The sequence below is a fragment of the Pongo pygmaeus genome, chromosome 12 (genome assembly GCF_028885625.2).
Source record: "Pongo pygmaeus isolate AG05252 chromosome 12, NHGRI_mPonPyg2-v2.0_pri, whole genome shotgun sequence".
Taxonomy (NCBI): Eukaryota; Metazoa; Chordata; class Mammalia; order Primates; family Hominidae; genus Pongo; species Pongo pygmaeus.
Genome location: NC_072385.2, coordinates 88,421,237 through 88,442,604, shown reverse-complemented (window position 1 = coordinate 88,442,604; position 21,368 = coordinate 88,421,237). Strand labels below are relative to the sequence as shown.

The 21,368-nt window shown below is 47.8% G+C and overlaps 1 long non-coding RNA gene across 1 annotated transcript in view; it reads right to left on the bottom strand.

Moving 5' to 3' along the window:
- Nucleotides 1-20,485, bottom strand: part of LOC129030431 (uncharacterized) — a 118,281-nt gene extending 97,796 nt beyond the window's left edge. The window contains exons 1-3 of the long non-coding RNA XR_010123105.1: nt 20,413-20,485; nt 18,680-18,757; nt 10,573-10,899 (exon numbers count right to left, since the gene is read on the bottom strand). This is a non-coding gene — a long non-coding RNA (uncharacterized LOC129030431). The remainder of the gene's footprint in view (nt 1-10,572; nt 10,900-18,679; nt 18,758-20,412) is intronic.
- Nucleotides 20,486-21,368: the final 883 nt, after the last annotated feature.

Genomic DNA, 21,368 nt, shown 5'->3' with positions numbered 1-21,368 from the left:
TTTCTGCAAACAGATACTCCACATGACCTGCCAGATGAGAGAGAGAGGGTCCTCCATGCACATGCCATGGAAAAATGAGCTGCCGCCAACCCACGCCGGAACCCCCTCACCTCCTTTCCCCTGGCTGACTCCACAGTGACTCTTTTGAAAATTTAAAGCTGTTCTTTTTCCTGATGAAATCGGGTAATTGTTCCAAAGTTCTAAAACGATAGGCAATGCAGCAGGTGTTGGGGTGGCAATTCGTACAATTTTGAGCACCATGTTTTGTACTTGGCTTCTCTGCGTTGCACAAGGGACTACACCTCGCTGACTAGGCCTCCAGAAAAAGAGTGATAAGAATGCTTTCTTGGCCAAGCATGGTCACTCACACCTGTAATCCTAGCACTTTGGGAGGCCAAGGCAGGTAGATCACTTGAGCCAGGAGCTCAAGACCAGTCTGGGCAACATAGCAAAACCCCATCTCTATAAAAATAAATAAATAAATAAATAAATAAATAAAGTTAAAAAATGCATTATCATTCCCTAACTCTCCCCTTCTCCCCTCGCTTCCCTTTAACCCTTTCATCCCTGGTGGGGTGGGGACCCTAACCATCTCCACACTTTCTCCTGGAGGCTCTCCCTCTCTTCACTGAAGTATCAATTCCTAACTCCTGAGGTCCCTCCCCATCCCCTGCAAATGGGATAGACTCCAGCAGCCTCCTGTGAATGTCCTGGGGCCTCTTTCGAGCCTGGGATAGACTCCAGCAGCCTCCTATGAATGTCCTGGGGCCTCTTTCGAGCCTGGCATCTGCTGCTTTAGGAAGCGAGGGAGGGTGCACCCTGGTCTCAAGGTCTTTGGACAACTTGAGGGCAGGGATAGAGAGAAGAAGTGTCCCTTTCTGAATACAGTTGTCTTTTTCTCAACCTTAACTCACCATCATGAGAATCCATCCCTTAAAACAACATTAACAGAATTCCTTGGCTGGTCATCAGAAGAGATTTATATTCCTCCCTTAACGTGGCTTTGACCTATCTGATACTGGGGGAAATGAGTAACCCTCGTTCATGAATGGTACTATGTCCAAATCTCTTCTCTATAATACCGTCTAGGATTCTTCCTCGGTCAGTGATACAGTTTGGCTGTATCCCCACCCAAATCTCAACTTGAATTGTATCTCCCAGAATTCCCACATGTTGTGGGAGGCACCCAGGGTAGGTAATTGAATCATGGGGGCCAGTCTTTCCTGTGCTAGTCTCATTATAGTGAATAAATTTCACAAAATCTGATGGGTTTATCAAGCGTTTCCGGTTTTGCTTCTCCCTAATTTTTCTCTTGTCGCTGCCAAGTAAGAAGTGCCTTTCGCCTCCTGCCATAATTCTGAGGCCTCCCCAGCCATGTGGAGCTGTGAGTCCAATTAAATCTCTTTTTCTTCCCAGTTTCAGGTATGTCTTTATCAGCAGCATGAAAATGGACTAACACAGTAAATTGGTACCAGTAGAGTGGGGCATTGCTGAAAAGATACCCAAAAATGTGGAAGCAACTTTGGAACTGGGTAACGGGCAGAGATTGGAATAGTTTGGAGGGCTCAGAAGAAGACAGACCTACCCTTAATCTGGTGGGCACAATCTAATCAGCTTCCAGTTAATATAAAGCAGGCAAAAAAATGTGAAAAGGTGAGATGGGCCTAGGCTCCCAGCCTACATCTTTCTCCTGTGATAGTTGCCTCCTGCCCTCAAACATCGGACTCCAAGTTCTTCAGTTTTGAGACTCCAGCTGGCTCTCCTTGCTCCTCAAGCTTGCAGACAGCCTATTGTGGGACCTTGAGTTCATGTAAGTTAATACTTAATAAACTCCCATATATATATATGTTCATATATATGTGTATATGTTCATATGTATGTGCATATATATACACATATATATGTTCTATTAGTTCTGTCCCTCTAGGAAACCCTGACTGATACAATCAGAGACCATGAAAGGGAAGGGATTTGTTTTGTTTGTTAGTTTTGTCTTAACTACCACTGTGAGATAAAAGTAGAGCTGGTCTCATTAAAATGGTGGGTGGGTAGTGGAATTCCCTGCCCTCTGAGCCCTCCACTCTGCTCCTGGCAAACCCCCTGAATAGGGTTGCTACATTTTGCAAATAAAAACACAGGACATCCAGTTAAATTGGAATTTAGGTAAACAATGAATAATATTTTAGTATACAGTAATTATGTCCCAAATATTGCATGAGACACCCCTACCCCTGAGACACCCCTGGGAACACCAGGACTCCACAAAGCACTAATTGAACCCACTGTTGCAGGCAATGTTGGTATCAATGAAGTAGGGGCTCAGGGTAGCTGACATCTAAGGTTCCTTCATCTCAAGGATTCTGTGATGCCTTATGTACCAATGCACTGAGGGAGGACACAGAACATGGGTCAAGTCATCGTCCCTCCTGGAAAGGGGCCCCCTCCTTCTCAAACCTCAGCTCCTGACTAAGCCCCTGACTGTGGCTGTGGGTGTGGTATTCTCTACTTTGGCTCAGGAGCCTCAAACCCTGACCCTTGCTCCTTCCTCATTCCCAACATGGCCTCCTGGCAGCACTTCCAGATGACCACCAATACTTGATAGTGGGCTCTGCCTCCAGCATCTCCATTACCTGCCCTCCAGTCTGGGACCCCTCCCTAGTTTTCAAGAGCCACCACCTGGCACCTCTAGTGAGTAGTGTGTAGCTAGGGCTTTGTGAGGACATCAGGTGCCCCCAGAGCAACACAGACCAACCCTGCCTTGCAACAGGAAGCCTCTGGCTCCCAGAATGAAAGTCCATGTCAGGAAAGTAAATGAAGGTTTCCCTTCCTAAAAGCAATCAGCCAAGATCACCACATGAGAGAGAGAACAGTTTAGTTTGGGCAAAGTCAGGTCTAACAGAGAGTGTATGTGATAAGCATCTCCTGGCTCAGTGAGGGATACAGGCCAAGGAGGAGGGAGGAGCCGGGCAGGGAACCCATGTAACCAGAAGACAACGAATGAGAGGAAATACAGCCTGAAACACAGGAATGTTTTCTAGCCTTGGTTCACCGGATGTGTTGAAGCAGGCTTGCAGTTAAAAAGATAAAGATGCTGACAAGAATGCTAGAGTCATCCTCCAACCTCATCTTTCTCTCAAACCTAAACACACAAAAAACAAGAAAAGAAATAGAAACATCAAAATTAACCTCTCCATTTCTGCCTCCTCTTAAAATACAAAAGGATCACATCTGGTTAATATCAGCACCAGGCACAGAGCATGGACGTAGATTAAGTAACTAGCAAATCACAGAGTAAATGGACAAATAAATGAAGGTAGCTCACCTGTTAGAACTCCTTCTACACTTAGAACCAGAATATCTGAGTTCAAATCCCAGCTCAGCTTCTATTGATGCTATGCCCTCGAGCAAGCGTTTGATCTCCCCAAAGCCTCAGGTTCCTTATCTATAAAATGGTGTTCACAACTGTGTCAACTTCACCAGACAGCAGTAAGGACAGAATGACATGATATAGCAGAAAGGGCATTTAAACTCTAAAGCTCTTTCTAAGTATTAAATATCACAAAATTCAACCCCTACCTTTAAGCAGCTTTCAATCTGGATCTGTGCTGTCCACTATGGGAGCCACCAGCCACATGTGCCTATTGAGCACTTGAAATATGGCTGATGCAAATTGACACACACTGTAAGTATAAAATGCACACTAGGGAGTATGTGTATTTTAACATTTAAAAATGTAAAACTATATTGTTAATATGTTTTATATGGAACACATGGTGAAATGATAATATTTTGATATATTGGGTCAAATAAAATACACTATTAAAGTATCTCCTGTTTCTTTTTACTTTTTTAGTGTGGCTACTAGAAAATTTAAAATTGCATTTGTGGCTCATATTATATTTCTATTGGACAGTGTGGGTCTAGATGGACCACAAGACATGGGCACACATGAAGTCAATGATAATACAGCAACCAAACAATAAGATGTCGAGAAGCACAGGTCAAGAGAGGTTCTCAACACTATCAGTGCTCAATGATTGGCTGACGATGGCAGTAATTTATTGATACACAAATACTGGCCAATCAGTGTGCCTTGAAATGCAAACTGATTATGTGTGTGTGTCTTTCAGTCTCCACAGGTCGGAAGAGCAAATATAAACATTTTGAACTTAAGCAGGCTTCAGGATCATCCAATCTAACATCTCATTTTTTTAAATGAGTAACCTCAGGTCCAGAGAAGACTGGGACTTAACCAAGATCACACAGCCCACAAATGACCCAGAGTATTTTCCATTAGACCACAGTGGGGTTTTTAGAGTTTTTCAAAGCTTTTTTATGAAGATTGTCAAAATAATATCTCATGATAATTCTGAGACATAACAACCATGTCCATGTTTGGCAGGTGAGGAAACTGAGGCTCTCAATGAGTAACCACATACAATCAGTTGCCTCTTTGAAGCCAGAGCCTTAACCCTTCACCCCATGCTCTGCCTCCCACCCCAGGCTTCCTCTCCAGATCCAGAGGATGGTCCGATAACACATAGCATCCCCCTTCCCTGATACCCCCACCGCCTCTTGCTCAGTACACGCCTCTGAGCATTCTTTAGCCTAATTAAATAATGGAACCACACTGATCCTTCCCTCCAAGTTCTGGGGGCACTGTTTCCTCTCCACTCCAGTTCTGCTTGGGAATGTTGACTTTGGAAAACGGCACTAAAAAAACTCCGGCTGCAATTTCCAAATCAGAAACAGCCTCTAAATCCTTATTCAGCAAAGGGTCAGAGACATTGGCAGGGTTGAGCCCATTTAGGCCATAGGAGCCTAGAACCTCTTCTCCCTATGAAGCCTCCAGAGACAAAAGAGTTATCAAAAGTCAGCTCAAATCTGGAAATAGGAATCCACTGGGTGTCCCAGGATTTGGAAACGAATCAAATAAAAGTCTCACCTTCTAGTCATTCCTGGTCCAATAGAGGAGATTTCCACAAGCAGTTGATGGGAATATGAAACAGAAGGACATAGGTATCACACTACGGGGGCCCAGAATAAGGAGCCTCAAATCCAGATGGGCTTCCTGGAGGAGTGGGGTCTGTCCAAGGTCTTAGAGGATGGGAAGGACATCGTAGGCAAAGAAAGGAGGGATAGACCCTCCAGGCACAGAGAACAGAGATCCAAGGAAACCTCAGTCTTTGTGGACATGTGACAATGGCTTAGCTGCTCCTTTCTGGTGCTCTCCAAAGTCTTGCTGGGCCAAGTTTTTCAGCAGCAACACTAATTACTATTACTTTTTTTTTTTTTTTTTTTTTTTTTTTTTTTAGACAGAGTCTCGCTCCATCACCCAGACTGGAGTGCAGTGGCTCACTGCAACCTCTGCTTCCCAGGTTCAAGCAATTCTCCTGTCTCAGCCTCCCAAGTAGCTGGGACTACAAGAGCCTGCCACCATGCCCAGCTGATTTTTGTATTTTTAGTAGAGACAGGGTTTTACCTTGTTGGTCAGGCTGGTCTCAAACGCCTGACCTCAGGTGATCTACCCACCTCGGCCTCCCAAAGTCCTGGGATTACAGGGGTGAGCCACCACGCCCAGCCTACTATTACTATTAATTACTCCTTACCTCTCGGTAAGACTTCATTCCCATGCCCAATCTCATTGGATCCTCACAGGCACCCTGGGAGATAGGCTGGGCAAATGTCATTCTCTGGATCAGGAAAAAGAAACTGAGGCAAGCTAGTGCCGTGACTGGTATCACACAGCCATATTAAGGAGCACAGCCCAGGCATCACCAAGGGTTTCTTGCCCTTCCACCTCTGCCCTTTCCTTTCCATACAGTTCAGCAGCTGGGAATTCCAAGGCTCCATGGCTTTCCCTCTCCTCTCTTGTCTTAATGGAAACTCAGTCACTGCCAAGTACTGCCTATGGGGCATTTGCACATGGGGCTTTTCCCTATGGCTGTTTTCTCAAAGTCTCTATCTTATCTCTTAAGGTGCTTCTTTTATCTCTCACAACACCTAGAACAGTGCTGGGCACACAATAGGTATGAGTGGGCTTGTGGGTTCATTGATAGGTACACCCAGTGCAGAAGCAGTGTCACTAGGGAAAGGATAGGCTAGAAAAGGATTTTGGGTATGATCGTCACCACCTCAATTCATAGATACTTGCTTTGGAGGTCTTTAAGGAACAGGACTAGCTCCTGTCATCTCCTCACTTATGCCCTTAACCTGCCTACAGACATCTTCCTACTGTCTATCCATGTCTTTTATTATACTCGACCCACTTGCCTCCCAGATACTTTTCTTTTTCTTTCTTTTTTCTTTGAGATGGAGTCTTACTCTGTCGCCCAGGCTGGAGTGCAGTGGCATGATCTTGGCTCACTGCAACCTCCAACTCTTTGGTTCAAGCGATTCTCCTGCCTCAGCCTCCTGAGTAGCTGGGGATACAACTGCCGGCCACCACGCCGGCTATTTTTTGTATTTTAAGTAGAGACAGGGTTTCACCACGTTGGCCAGGCTGGTCTCAAACTCCTGACCTCAAGTGATCTGCCCGCCTCGGCCTCCCAAAGTGCTGGGATTACAGGCGTGAGCCACCATGCTGCCCCCAGATATTTTGACTTTTGGGCTAGTGCAAAAACACCAGTCCATTTATCATCTATATGTTGGGCACTGGGGCACAGGAGATGTGTGTGCATGGAAGCTGTGGGTGTGTTGTGACAGGGACATGCACTGTCCACTAAGGCACAGGTGGCTACTGAGCTCTTGGATCATGGTAGTCTGAACTGGGATGTGAGGTAAGGGTAAAATACACACTGGATTTCAAAGACTTAGTTCAGAGAAAACAAAAAGAATGTAAAATAGCTGGTTAAAATTGAAGGCATGTTGAAATGATAATGTTTTAGACATACTGTGTAAAATAAAACATATTATTAAAATTAATTGCACGTGTTTCTTTTTACTTTTGTTAATGTGGCTACTAGAAAACATGAATACACACATGTGGCTCACATTATATTTCTATTAGACAGTGCTGACCCATAGAGGGGTCTAACCTGGAAAGCAGACAGACTCAGGGACAACTCATTCAAGTGGACCTGGAGTGGCAGGGGTGGTATCCCCCTCTAAGCCTTAGTCTCATGTGTCTTTCTCCATTGTCTCTACATTTGGTCCCTTAATCTGTCCAATCCAATAATGAACTATTTCTATCTCTCCTCTGCCAACCAATACAAATCCACTCATTTCAGAATGCAACTCAAGGGCACCCTTCCCCACACCTTCCTGTCCATGCATGCCCCTGAGTCTCTCTTCTGCTCACTGCTTATTTTGCTCAATTTCTGCCTTATTAGCCACAGCACAAAGCACCTGCCATAGGTCCCTCAACAATGACATGAGTAAATTGGTTGCAAAAAAGTGGGCAAATGAATGAGTAAAAAGTGTATGATGCAGATACAACCCCCCACCCCAGAGAGAGAGAGAGAGAGGGAGAGTCCTGTTTGCCTATTTTGTGTTTCTTTTTCATAGATACATGTCTTGTGTGTTTAACCAGTTATAAGACTTCTGCCTTACTACTTTAGTTAAGCCCTGGCCACACGGTTTTTATGTCAAATGCACAATACATTCTTGCAAGCTGATTAATTCCCTCTTTTTTCAAGGTCAAACCAGAGTCTCACCTTCTTCATAAAGTTTTTGTTGTCTCATTCCACACAGCTCTTCCTCCTAACTCCCATGGCTGGCAAGTCCTATGCTGTGTGACAAGTATGTCTTGGGTTTTGTTTTTAGTTGTTTCATGGGTGCGAATCCTGCGCTTCCTTTGACCCTGCTCCCACCCACATCCCTCGTGGACTGTAAACTTCTTTGAGGCCTGAAACTATCTTCACTTCAAGCTCTAGCACAGAGCCTAGCACACAGTCATTGTTCATTAAAGACCTGCTGGTTGGTTGTTTGGAGGACTGAGGGATCTACCCATAAGTGTCTTCAAAAGAGACGTTTTGGGGAAATTTGCTGCCTGGATTTCTGGCCCCTTCTTTCCAACTTCAACATTCAACTACGTCTCGTTAAACATAAAAATCAGCCAAATAAAAATAACTTCAAAGGGTGGCCCACCGGGGCTCCATGCACTGCCTGGCAATGGATTTCTCCCCAAGAATGAATCAATTGGTCTGCACAGTGAGGCCCTTCAGTCTGGGGCTTCAGAAAGGAGACTCTGGCCAGGAATTTCAGCAGAAGCAGGCACTGATTTAGACCTCCCTAATCTATATCAGCTCTTACACTAATAAGAATGGCTGTGAGAGGGCCCAGCAAGGGCTGGGGAGCCAGGCGGGTCTCAGGTGGTGCACTCCCAAACTCAAGCAAAACAAGACAAAGAGGTTAGGAAACTTCAGAACAATCACAGCACCTCTCTCTCTACCTACACAGAGCTCCACTAGGAAGAGCCCATAAATGCCAAAGGTTTGGTCCTTCTTGTCCACCAAGCCATCAGGCCAAAGCATAACCTCAGAGGACTCTACCTCCTGGGCCCTGCCCTCTGGCTTCCCAGAGGAGCCTCCTAGAGCTAGAGAGCCTCGGTGGCAGTCAACACCAAGAACACTGGGTGTGGGCTGCTTGGAAGGGGAGGAGAGATTTTTTTCTTTTGCAGTTGTGTCTGGTTTATTCACCCTCCTTACCACAAGACCATCCTGTTGAACATTCTTGAGGCAGAAACAAGAGACCACCTTGATATTTTGACTCTCTTAAATTTCCATAGGGCTATGGGTACCTTGCCCACAGCATCACAGCCCCAGGCATTGACAAAAATGTATATTTCATATAGGCAAATCCTAGGTGAGAGACCTAGAATTTGACCCACAGGTGCTCCCTGGACCTTCAGTGACCATTGTTGGAAACTGTTCAGTGAAGCTGGCCACAGCCCTGAAATCAAGCCTAATATCCTCTGACCTTCCCTGAGGGAGCATTAGGTCCCCTGCCCCTGGTCACAGATCCTACAAGGCCTGGCCTGGACCCCAAGGACCCTACAGAGTAGTTCTTATTCCAAGCTAAGCACCCCTTGTCTCTAGGACACCTCTCTCTTCGCCCAAGTAATCTCTTCCAGCCAGAACCTAAATAACCAGTTTGTTTCGCCAAATGTCACTGGGATAAGCCTTAGCAGCTGTCTCTAAGAGTTCTCTGTAGCGCAGCCTCTGAAGCGATTTTTGAGGGCTCATCCCTGACTCATTTTTCATTTTACCCAGGCCCTTAGAAGACTGCACAGCGTAAGTACCCACCTCCTCACCAGTTTGGAAACTCAAAGGCCGTGGCAGCCTCCAGACTTTGCCAGCATGTGGAGGTGGTGCTGTGGCTGTCCTAGCAGCCACCATAGCAGCCAGGTACCTGCAACTGACACATTCTGCCTGACAGTCCGCTCACCATTCTCACTCCCCTCCCCTCCGTGCCATCAGGGATCTGAGTCCTTGAGATTCCCCAGGAAGGCCAAGGTCCCAAAGCTGCTGGGACATTGGGATCCTTAGCCTTTCGTAGGGGTCATCGCTCTTCACTGTTGCCAGGGTCTTAGAAAGCCCTGGCGTGTGAGAGAAGGCCCTGCACTCAGAGAAAGGAACCTGGGGCTTTCATGTTGAGCTGAGCCCCATTCCTAGGAGCTAAGCAGAGGAAAGCGAGAGAACGAGCATCTCCCATGCTCCAGGAACCCTGCTTGGTGACTACACCTGTTATACTCTTGGCAGCACACAAGAGCTATCTGTCCTCTCTGTAAAGCCCTTGCTTTCAGATACCCCACTGGCTTTCTGGCAACATCTGTGGGTGTGCTGTGTACACAGTGTGTAAGCTGTAGTGGAAGAGGCAGGTTTGAGCTTACAGCCTCCATTCAAAGGGCTGCCAGCCTTCCCAGTTTGGCAAGACTCCAAATGGACTTCTGAACGGTTTCTGAGGCAACTAAGGTTAAGGAATTATTCATGCACCCTGAAAACTTGATTGACCTGGAAAGTTTCTGACTTCACTTGACCTTGCTCAGGCCTTTGCTCAGTGTCTAGGCACTATGGAGCTTCAGAGTTTCTTACCAAGAGCTCTGTGCTTTAGTTCCTCTTGGAGCTAAAGCGAGGCTTAGATCCCAGGAATGGCACATGACTGGTGGGTACATGCATCTGCTATGAACATCATCTGCCACATGCAAAAGCTGAGCATCATTAGGCTTGACTGCACATCATGCTTTAGAGCAGGAGTGTGTCTGCAAGTCTTGTATCCACCATCCTTTATACAGCCAGGGATACTGTAAGTGCTTACAAAGGACCTGCTGATTGATAACATATCAGCCTCTAAATGAATTTAGAGGTACAAGGGCACCCAATACAGCCCCTGTTGGCCATGAGATGTGCTGCACTGGGGCCCCCAGATGCTCATGGGGGCCAAGCCAATAGGCAGCGTGGGCAACAAGGCTTCCCATGTAGGTGTCAGGAGAGCAAGAATGAGGGCTGTCAGGAGGTCCAGATGCAGGCATCCAGCATGACCTGGAAGGCTGCTGAGCCCCGGAGCAGATCCAGGCAGCTATGGATCCAGCATCAGAAAGGCCTGTCTGACAAAACAGGCATGTAAACTCACCCAAGAGTGCTGCACTGATCCCAGGGACCACTACATAGCGAGTCCGAGGCTCCAGATGAATCAGGTTCTCCATGAGGGGAGCAGGGCAGAGACTGAAGCTCAGCAGATCATCCAGGCTCAAGTACTGAGCAGAATCTTGGAAGAGATGGCCTGATGCTGAAGGGCTTGTCCAGAGCCTCTAAGCTGCAGCAGCTGAGTCCAAGCATCTAGGTAGAGCTGAGCTCAAGGCATCGTTCACGGCCACAACAGGAAAGTGACAGGAACACGGTGTCAGGGCCTCAGCTTATCACCGCAACAGCCAAGTAGAAGCCACAGAACAATGTCTAACTGTAAGGGAGGCAAGAAACTAAATGCATCACCCATGATGTGCCTTCATTGATAACCCCGAGAAAGACAAGCCCAGGCCAGCCATCCCACTAACAGCCTTACTTTCTAATGCATGCAAAAGCCCTGCGTGCCTACAGCCTGAACCTCCTCAAGCCCAATTTCTTGAATGCGCAGACCACTTCAGCCCATGCCATTTGCCTGTGTGTGCTCACCTACTTCAAGCATCAGGAGGTGTGTGTTTACATTCCCTATTGTCCTCATAGGCATTTCTATTGAAGTTATATTTTTCTAAAATTTTATTGCCGGTGAAAGAAAGGCATAAATGTGCAGAGTGGAATTACTGACACATTCAGGATATACGAGGGACATTAAAGGCACTATTAGGATTTGATGACAGCTGCCAAGAATCTTTTCTATAATCATAAATGCGATAAGCACGAAGCAATGAAGACAACATGAAAAAACCTGGCACCAGCCAGGGGCAGGTGTTTCCCCTGCTGCAGTTAATGACCCTGTGGGAGCCTGCTGCAGACTGGAAACACGTGCAGGCGCCCCCGAGGCCCAGGGTTCAGGGGGCTGGGGAACCGAGGGGTAGCTCACTCATTCTCCACGTCCATTCTTACCTACACACATTTTCCTGGCTGACCCCCCGGGCATGGAGAGCATCCCCTCCTGTGCTTTCATCTCCCGGAATCCCTGCCAGCCTTCCCAGCATCAGCTGGAGCCCTCTTGCTCCCAAGCGACTGACTTAACTTCTCCACTCCAAGTCTGCACTTGGCTCACCTTGCCTCCGGCTGCACTCACAGTCTCGGTGGGTCTTGAGTGCTTGGATAGCTGGGGCATTCCCTGGCCCTGAGGTGGGGCGTACTCTGCTCATTCAGGAAAATATTTTACTAGGCTCTTATGAGCTGCACATGGGAGATCACTCGGTGAGCAAGACAGGCCACACTACCTCTACTGTGGTCTATCTTCCAGCTACCTGTCCTTTCCTTCCAAAAGTATTCCATTTCAAAACCTTCAAGCAAATTCTCATTAATGACACACCCTGCTCTGTTATTCTCTCAGTGGAGACACTCAAGGGAGCAGCCTGGGGCTAAGACATCTCCATCTTCCTCTCCAGACAGCTTGCAGCTCTGCAGAGGGGACTCTAGCTTCATGGCACTCATGAACATGCGGATCAATCCAAGAGTCAGGAGAAATGACACCCCAAGTTTTAAGCCTCTTGTTTTACTGTGGATTCTTGAGCTGGAGTTTTCCCCCAAGCTCGGAAATAAACATGGTGGAGATCCACAGGCACCAATATTTGGGAGGGAGGGGCTTAATGTGGAAGTCCTTGGGCAACCTAATACCCAGGGGCATTCTGGGAAATCAGTGGGAGGCAGGAAAACCTCCTTGGGGTTTTCCGTCAGCTGATGTTACCTGCACTCACCCCAGGACTGCTCTCCTGCTGCCATCATACCAGGCTCAACCCTTCCCACCTGCCCGGATGATTCCTGGTTAACCTCAACCCAACACAATCTTATCTACGGCACTCATTTGCTGCCTCGTCTCTAAAAGCTGTAGCCTCTCTATGCCTCCATTTCCTCAACTCTGAAATGGAGATAACAGCAGTGCTTGCTTTTGGACGGTTGTGAGGATTAAATGATCTGAGCTAGTCCATGTGAAGCTTCTGGATCAGTGACTGACACAGAGCAAGTGCCCATTGGACGTCAGCTGTTGCAGTTGGTATTATTATCAGCATCGTTATGCTCCTGCCTGAGAGAGTTCAGGATTTTCTGTGGTCAGTTACCTTTTATGTGCAATCTAGGGTCCTTGCGGGCCCATGGGGAGGGAGAGGGAGCTGGGACCACACAGAGCCCTATGTATTGGTACCACTGCTGCTGGCTCCCTTACAGGAGCACACACTGTGTGCCAGGGATGTCATCTATACAGGATTTCTCAAACTTTAGTGCATCTAAGAACCTGCCGGAGATCTGGCAAAAGCGCAGAACACTGGGCCACACCCTCAGACTTTCTGATTCAGTTTGCAATTCTCCCAGGTTCCCAGGCAATGCTGCTGCTGATGGTCCAGAGACCACACTTTGCAAACCACTGCTATAGGATGATGCAGGCATGAACTTTTCCACTTTGTCACAGCTGTATCCTCAGCACCCAGCACAGTGCCTGCACAAAGTAGGTCTCCAATAACCACTTGATGATGATTTGTGTGTGCCTCGCTTATTCTGTGATCGTCCGGCATGCTGCCTCCTGGCTCCAGGTAGTCACACCCTAGCTTGACAGGCATGCCATCTGACCTACCCCAGCCTCTGGGGGAAACCACCCCACCCCTGAACCACCTTAACATGCATCCAGCAGAGCTAGAGGGCAGTCCACACCTGGCCTGAGTGATGCTTCCAACTTTGCCATGCCCAGCCCAGGCTCTGCACAGCTGCCTGTCATGATTAACCCCTGACATTTCCAACACTGTTATTGGCCCCAAGACTGGAAGAAGCCAGAGGTGAAAAACAAGTGGAGAGGTTGGGCATGATGGAGCAGTCTGACCACAGAGATAGCCGCTTTTTGCCTTTCAACAACCCACAGACTCTTTCAGCTTCTTGTTTATTCCTCTTTACCCTTCCTTCCTTCCTTCTTTCCTTCCTTCCTTTCTCTTTTTCTTTCCTTCTTTCCTTTCTTTACTTCCTTTCTCTCTCTCCCTCTTTTTCTTTCTTTCTTTCTTTACTTCCTTTCTTTCTCTCCTTCTTTTCTTTTTTCTTTCTTTCTTTTTTTCTTTCTTTCCTTCTTCCTCTTTTCTTCTATCCTTTTGCTTGGCTTCCAGGCATTTTCTTTGTTTTTATCTTCTAAAATGTCTTTAACCATGACGAAGCACTCTCCCAAAACCAGTGATAAGCTTCAGAAGTTCCTGAGTGAAGGATATGTAGAACTCTCTTCACTATCATATTATTCTAACGTAAAGTTTAAAAAATATTTGGTAGAACTTCCTTGGGGCTGGCTGCCTAATCTGCCTAAATCACTCTTCTTTTCTCTCCCCACTTTCTTTCCCAAGAAAAGAAGATGTGACATAATTCTTTGCTGCTGAAGCAGCATTTCTCCAGGGGACTTGCTCCAACAAAAAGGGTGGTGTAGATCCCGCCCCACCCCCACCCAAAGAGAGAGCACCTCACGAAAATGTGATGAGTCTGTGGGGGGTGCTGTGTGTGGAAGTCCACAGGGGCCTAATTTGGGGTGCAGGATGGAGCCACGTTTCAAAGGGAGATTGGGAATCTTCTTCCCAGGGCAGGTGCAATGGAGGCTGCAGGCTGGTTCCACACTCCTTTGGAGCTACATCCTCCTAGGGTGTGCTGGGCCTTTAATTCAAGCAGAGAGGAACCCATGTAGCTGGGTATGTTTGTCAAAACTAAGAAATTAACACTAGTACATTACAATGAATTAAACTTTGTGTTTTATTTGGATTGCGCCAGTTTTTCCACGAAGGTCATTTTTTCTGTTTCAGGATCAGCTTGGCAAAATGGATGGTTTCAGTAATTCAGCAAGTTTGTTTGGAGAACTTGAGGTGCTTAAAATCATCATTAAGGAATCATGTCTTTAAAAAGCAAATGCTTTTTGATCTTAAGAAGTCTCAAACATACCACACTTCTGGGATGGGTGATGCCATGAATGTACCATCAAGCAAGAGGATTCCATTTTCTGTCATTTATGGAAATTTGAAGATCACAAGCAGCTATATTGGTGACACAGCATGACAAGAGTCTGTGACCTGCAAGGGAGGCTGGCAGACAGCTGGCACAGTGGGTGGAGGCGTAGCCCAGACAGACTCTTGTGTTCCCAGGCACACACGGCATTGCTGTACACTGGAGCACCTGAGGACCTGTGTCCTCATCCTGGCAGTGTCCCTCTCCAGGTAAGGGACTTAGAACTTCAGTGCCCCCTCTCTGCTCCTCAGTATCTTTGCCTGCACGATAAGGGGGTGGGCTGGGTGGTCTCCAGGCTCCCACCTGCTGCCTACTGCTTGCCATGCAGAATGGCCCAGAATCTGACAGACAAGGAGCAAGAACAGACATAGCCTAGGCGATCCCCGGGATGCCAGAAGGTGACTTCTTCAAACCTCATCTCCTGGGCCCCTACCAAGAGGTCTAGTATCAGAAGTCAAGTTCAGAGACAGGAAGCATGAGGACAATTCCACAATTAGGAGTTTTAAAGACACCTAGCTCCCTGTAGCCAGTATGACTTCCCTGCCTCCCTTTCCCCAAGCCCTTCCTCAGGTTATACCCAAGGCCACCAACAGCCACCACAGGTTGGCTTTTCTGTGGGCATGGGGAGGAAAAGTGGTTGGGGTAGGGGCATGTCTCAACACACAAGGCTGCCTGCTCTCTGCCTGTTAGGAGGATGTACCTCATGTGCCCATCTCCCTCATACCTCTAGACCTGGCAGAGGATGAAGCAGCAGCTTCCCCTGAGGGCTGGAGAGTTGCAAGGCAGAGCCCGGGGTGTGGCTGGAGCGGAACTATTGTGGGAGGCACCTCCAATGAACTTCTGCAGTGTTCCGTGGGTGTGAGTATGAGGCCCAAGGGGCAGGAACTACATAAAGGGTGCATGGCCCAAAATTCTACCACCAGAATGAACCAAGAGGACAGGCCTGCACTGGGCTAAGAGCCCATTCACGATGGGATGTGTTAGTCCCTTCTCTCTTAATTCTGGGGCTGGGCTCCTGGGCCTCCACAGGGAAAAGGCTCTTCTAGAGAAGTACATGGAGCATCCTGGGAATGAGCAGAAGGTCATCCAAGGGTAAGCTTTGAAGGACAACACCATGAGAATTTGTGAGTTCTAATGTTTTTTGTTGTTGTTATTTTTCTTTTCTTAAACATAGTACATACAGCCCAACTGCCTGCTGCATTTCTCTGATTTTTGTTACCATAATTTAAAAGGCTTGGGGCTTCCTGGGTATATAGGAAAAGCAAACAGTTTTTCTCTATATTCTCAATATTTCTGACACCAAATATGTAAGTGATTTCCCACACCAAACACTTCTCCAATTCTCTGCAGACAACAAATGGGTGTCCCACAGTTCCATTCAGCTCTAACACTATCTACTTGGAGTTAGTGAGGGATCCACAAGTTAAGAACTCATAAGATGCCCCCACTTCAGATGCCAACTGCAAGCCCCAACTTGCCACCTGTACTTCTGACCCACGACTGGCTATAAACTGGGGTTCCCACAACCCCTTTTGCTTGATAATTTCTTACAACAGCTCACAGAACACAGGGGAACACATTTACCAGTTTATTCTATCCTAGAGGATAGATAAAAACACAGATGAGCTGCCAGAAGGGGAGATGCATAGGGCAAGGGCTGGAGGGTCCCCAGCATAGGAGCTTCTGTTCCAGTGGAGTTGGGGGGCACCACCCTCCTGGTTCATGGATGTGTTCACCTGCACAGAATCCCTCCACACCCTGTGCTTTAGGGATTTTTATGGAGGCTTCATCACAAAGGTATAATCAATTATTAATTTAATATCCAACTCCTCTCCCCTCCCTGGGGATGGGGGTGGGGCCGAATGTTCCGAGCCTCTGATCATGTGTGGTCTTTCTAGTGACCAACCCCCATCCAGGGGCCCACCAAGAGTCACCTCATTAGAACAAAAGATGCACCTATTATCCAGGAAATTCCAAGGGATTTAGGAGCTCTGTGTCAGGAACCAAGGTCAAAGACTAAATATTAGAACAAAAGATGCTCCTAGCACCACTATCACTTAGGAAATTACAAGGGTTTTAGGAGGTCGGTGCCAGGAACTAGGGGCAGAGACCAAAGGTTTATTCTTTATTATATCACACAGGGCCACACTGACTCCTGTGGTTAACAAGAACCACAGGTGTATATTTATCAGCTTGTGTGGAAATCTTCTGTGGGCTATTTCATTCTTCTTTTGCATCTCCCCACTATACTTCCCATCGTGTATTTGAATGAATGGTGCTCACCAATTTACTCCTGTGGGTTCCAATGACAGCAGTGGAGAATGAGAGGTTAAGTCCCAGAAAGAAGAGGCTGAAACTCAGAGCTGTTGGGCACCACCACAGCACCATAGGCATCTGTTCTATGGGTAAGATTTGTCAGGGTATGCTGAACTGAAAGCAGGACAATCAACTCAGTGACTTGACAGTGCTCTTTTAGATCAAGAAAAAGCATTCGCGTGTGTGTGTGTGTGTGTGTGCGCGCGCACACGTGTGCACCTGTGGCCTGTGCCTGTGTGTGTTTTCTAATCCTCCTTCAAGGAAAATGAGAAAGAGAAGAAAAAAAGGAAAAAACAAAAACAAAAAAACTCCAACGTTCTCTTAAGCTTGAGAGTGGCCAACTGCATTCCTCAACCGCAAGTGTATGAAATGTTTCTGTTTGGGTGGTTTCCTTGAGGAGAAAAGAAGAAACAGCTTCTCTCCATCTATTTATAGTGTCTCTGAGATTGTCCACAATCATGGGACCCTTGACATTAATCCACTCTTGTCCCTGGCTCCTAGCAGGAAGAGCCTCAGCCTGAAATCACTGCAGGTTTCAGACAATATGCTCCTGGAAGTCTGCACCCACACAGCATCAACTTTTGCATCAAACATCCCCAAAACGAGTAGGAAGAGTCCTGCAAGCTGGCAGTAGAGGCAGAGAAAACCTAGGGCTGAAACCAATTGGGATCCCGGGAGTCCTTGGCCAAGATGGAACATGATTCACTAGGGACAATTCTCAAAGGGTGCAAGCCCAGGCCCCACTACCATGGTTCCTTTTGATAGGACCCAAGGCATCTGCACTTTACAGAAATGTCTCAGTGATTCCAGTGTGTTACCAGCGTCACCATACACAACTGAACAGTACTAGGCAGCCTCATGGCCCTCTCTAGTTAGAACCACTGGTTTTGACCCAGCAAGGCAAGTAGCTTCTATGCAGAAACGTATTTGTATAGGATGGATAAGGGTATGATGACCATTTACCAGCAATGGGAATAGTCATTGTCATTTCTATCTAAGGTCATGGAGAGGGTGGTAAGGAGAGCTTGGGGGCGGGTATGTGCAGGCCACACCACCCAGGAACAGCTCAAAATATTAACCTGTGGCATATCAACCAGTCAGCAGGGTTCTGCCCAGGATTGACGGACCCAGAGAATCTGAGGCTCTTGAACTCTTTAGAGGAGTGTCAGATTTTCTTTTCTCTCTCTTTTTTCCCCTAAGTACAAGCCTCAAAATATAATCTACCGAAATTTAGGAGGAATGATCGAGAAGACATACTGCTTATTATCAATAACCAGCTAAACTCTTCAGCCAACTAGACAAATTGGTGATTAAGAGTGTGGATGCTGGGCCAGGCGCAGTGGCTCATGCCTGTAATCCCAGCACTTTGGGAGGCCGAGGCGGATGGATCACGAGGTCAGGAGATCGAGACCATCCTGGCTAACATGTTGAAACCCCATCTCTACTAAAAATACAAAAAAAAAAAATTAGCCAGGCGTGGTGGCAGGTGCCTGTAGTCCCAGCTACTCGGGAGGCTGAGGCAGGAGAATGGCGTGAGCCCTGGAGGCAGAGCTTGCAGTGAGCCAAGATCGCACCACTGCACTCCAGCCTAGGTGACAAAGCGAGACTCCATCTCAAAAAAAAAAGAAAGAAAGAAAGAAAGAAAGAGTGTGGATGCTGGTACCAGACTGCCTGGTTCAAATCCCAGCACAACAACTTACTGTCATCTTGCACAAGTTAATCTCTCTGAGCCTCAGTTTCCCTATTTATAAAAAAGAGATAAAAGTAGTACCTACCTCAGAAGGTTGTTGTTGTGAAGAGTCACTTAGATAATGTATGCACAAAGTGCTTAGAACAGTGCCTGGCCCAGAGTGCTGAAAACAATGTTAATTATTGTTATTACTGGGGGCACAGTTCTCAAAATTTCTGTCAGTCATTCTCAGGCATCAAGCCCTGAAAAATCAGGATCCAAGGGGACTCTCCCAGGACCCCTGATGGCGGTAGCAAAGTAAAGATGCTCCCTCTTCCAGCCCTTTGGAGGGCCTTAGAAAGAGATTGGGTTAAGAAGCTTCTGGATGGGGCTGGTTGAGAAAATTATGATACATTAAAATGATGCAATGTGATGTGGTTATGAAAAATAATGGTGAGCATATATGAATATACATGGAAGCTGTCACTCTCCAGTGACTCCAGGCTGTTTATCAGATGGGTGCTCAGGTGTTCATGGGCGGTCACCTGGGGACAGTCATTCTCCTCAAGTCTCCTTTCCCCTCTTCAGGTGAAGACCTTTCCCCTCTGCCAGGACAGGTCGAGGTTACCTGCAACTAGGGGCTCACCAGCCACCATTCCTGGCCAGGGCTGGGGCAGGGTCTTGTCCCCTCTCCCAGCTGTCAAAGACAGGTACATCTGACATAATGTGCAACTTTGGGAACCAGGATTTTCCTGAGAGACACCTCTTTCTTCTTCCTCTAACAAAGCTCTTCCAGGTGACCCACGCTTAAAATCCAGGTACGGAACTTGCACCAGCTAATAGCATGGGAAAAGGCTTGGCTGCATGTACACATGTGTGCAGGGGGTGACTCCAACTGAGTGTCTGCTCAAATGTGGTTATCTCTGATAGAGGAGTGGAGAGACTATTCATGAGTCTCCTCAGTTCATCCTTCCCAGAGCGTCCTCAGTGCATCCTCCCCCGAGTATCCTCAATCCATCCTCTCCGAGTCCCCTCAGTCCATCCTTCCGTGAGTCCTCTCAGTCCATCCTCTCCGAGTATCCTCAGTCCATCCTCCCCCGAGTCTTCTCAGTCCGTCCTCCGCAAGTCCCCTCAGTCCATCCTTCCCCGAGTCTTCTCAGTCCATCCTCCGCGAGTATCCTCAGTCCATCCTTCCCTGAGTCTTCTCAGTCCATCCTCCGCGAGTATCCTCAGTCCATCCTCCCCCGAGTCCCCTCAGTCCATCCTCCCCCGAGTCCGCTCAGTCCATCCTCTCCCGAGTATCCTCAGTCCATCCTCCGTGAGTATCCTCAGTCCATCCTCCGTGAATATCCTCAGTCCATTTTCCCCAGAGTCCCCTCAGTCCATCCTCCCCCGAGTCCCCTCAGTCCATCCTCTCCGAGTATCCTCAGTCCATCCTCCCCCGAGTATCCTCAGTCCATCCTCCCCCGAGTCCGCTCAGTCCATCCCCCCACGAGTCCCCTCAGTCCATCCTTCCCCGAGTCCCCTCAGTCCATCCTCCCCCGAGTCCCCTCAGTCCATCCTCCCCCGAGTCCGCTCAGTCCATCCTCCCCCGAGTATCCTCAGTCCATCCTCCGCGAGTATCCTCAGTCCATCCTCCGCGAATATCCTCAGTCCATTTTCCCCAGAGTCCCCTCAGTCCATCCTCCCCCGAGTCCCTTCAGTCTATCTTCTCCGAGTATCCTGAGTCCATCCTCCCCCGAGTCCCCTCAGTGCATCCTCCCCCGAGTTTCCTCAGTCCATCCTCCCCCAAGTCCGTTCAGCCCATTCTCCCTCAAGCTCCCTCAGTCCATTCTTCACCTGAACCGCCTCAGTCCTTTCTTCTTGGATGCCCCTCAGCTGACCCCTCTCTTTGTCCCCTCTGTACCTCCTGCCCTGAGATGCAGCAGTACCTCCAGAAGTGTTTTTATGTGTCACCACCTCCTCCGCCTCACAATCCTTCATTGGGCGACAAAACAAAGAGGATAAGCAAGAGGATCTGAGCCTTGCTCAATCTGCCCTGCCCTGGGCAGGAGACATGGTTTACTTGTTTTGGTGAGCTGGCCAGCTGTGAGCTGTTTGTTTGTGGGCTGTGGGATTAGGACTGGACTGTTTTCCTTACTGAGTTGGTGGAGTGGGTTGAGCGGAAGGATTCCAGGCTTAGGATGCCCAGGGCCTCGCCTTTGCTGTCACCTCTCACTGCTGCTTGGGGTCTTAGCTCCAATGAGAAATGTTGGGGATGCTGTTTTTCAGGGCAGGGCAGCTCTCTGGACACAGGTAACTAGGTATCCCCCCTGCCCAAGGGCCTAAAACACTCGTAGTCTCTGGGGCTTTTCCCAGGAGTGGGAGTCTTGGAAAACTCAGAGGAAACAGGAAGGAGAACAGCTCCTGTCTCAGCCTTGGGCTCCCAGTTTAGGCTGCTCCTCCCCAAGGCCTGTCAAAAGCCATTTTCCTTCACCTCCCAGCAGATTCTCAGCATCCCCAGGACATGCAGTAAGTGGGGTCCTCAAAGGCTCTTTGATCTCCAATCCACGGGAGTGCCAGGCCATAAATATTATGTTACTACCCCCATCACTAGCCCTCCAGTGAGACAGTGTCTATGCTTTTAATTCGGACTTAGATTAACAATGGTTACATTCTTTTTAATGATTCCTCTGTCTGGGCTTTTCCTCTTAACTTGATTGAAAGTTCTTTTAGGATAGACACCATTTTCCCACAGGCAAAAACATAGGTTGAAAATTAACCATGTGTCCAAACACACTTGTTGAATGACTAGG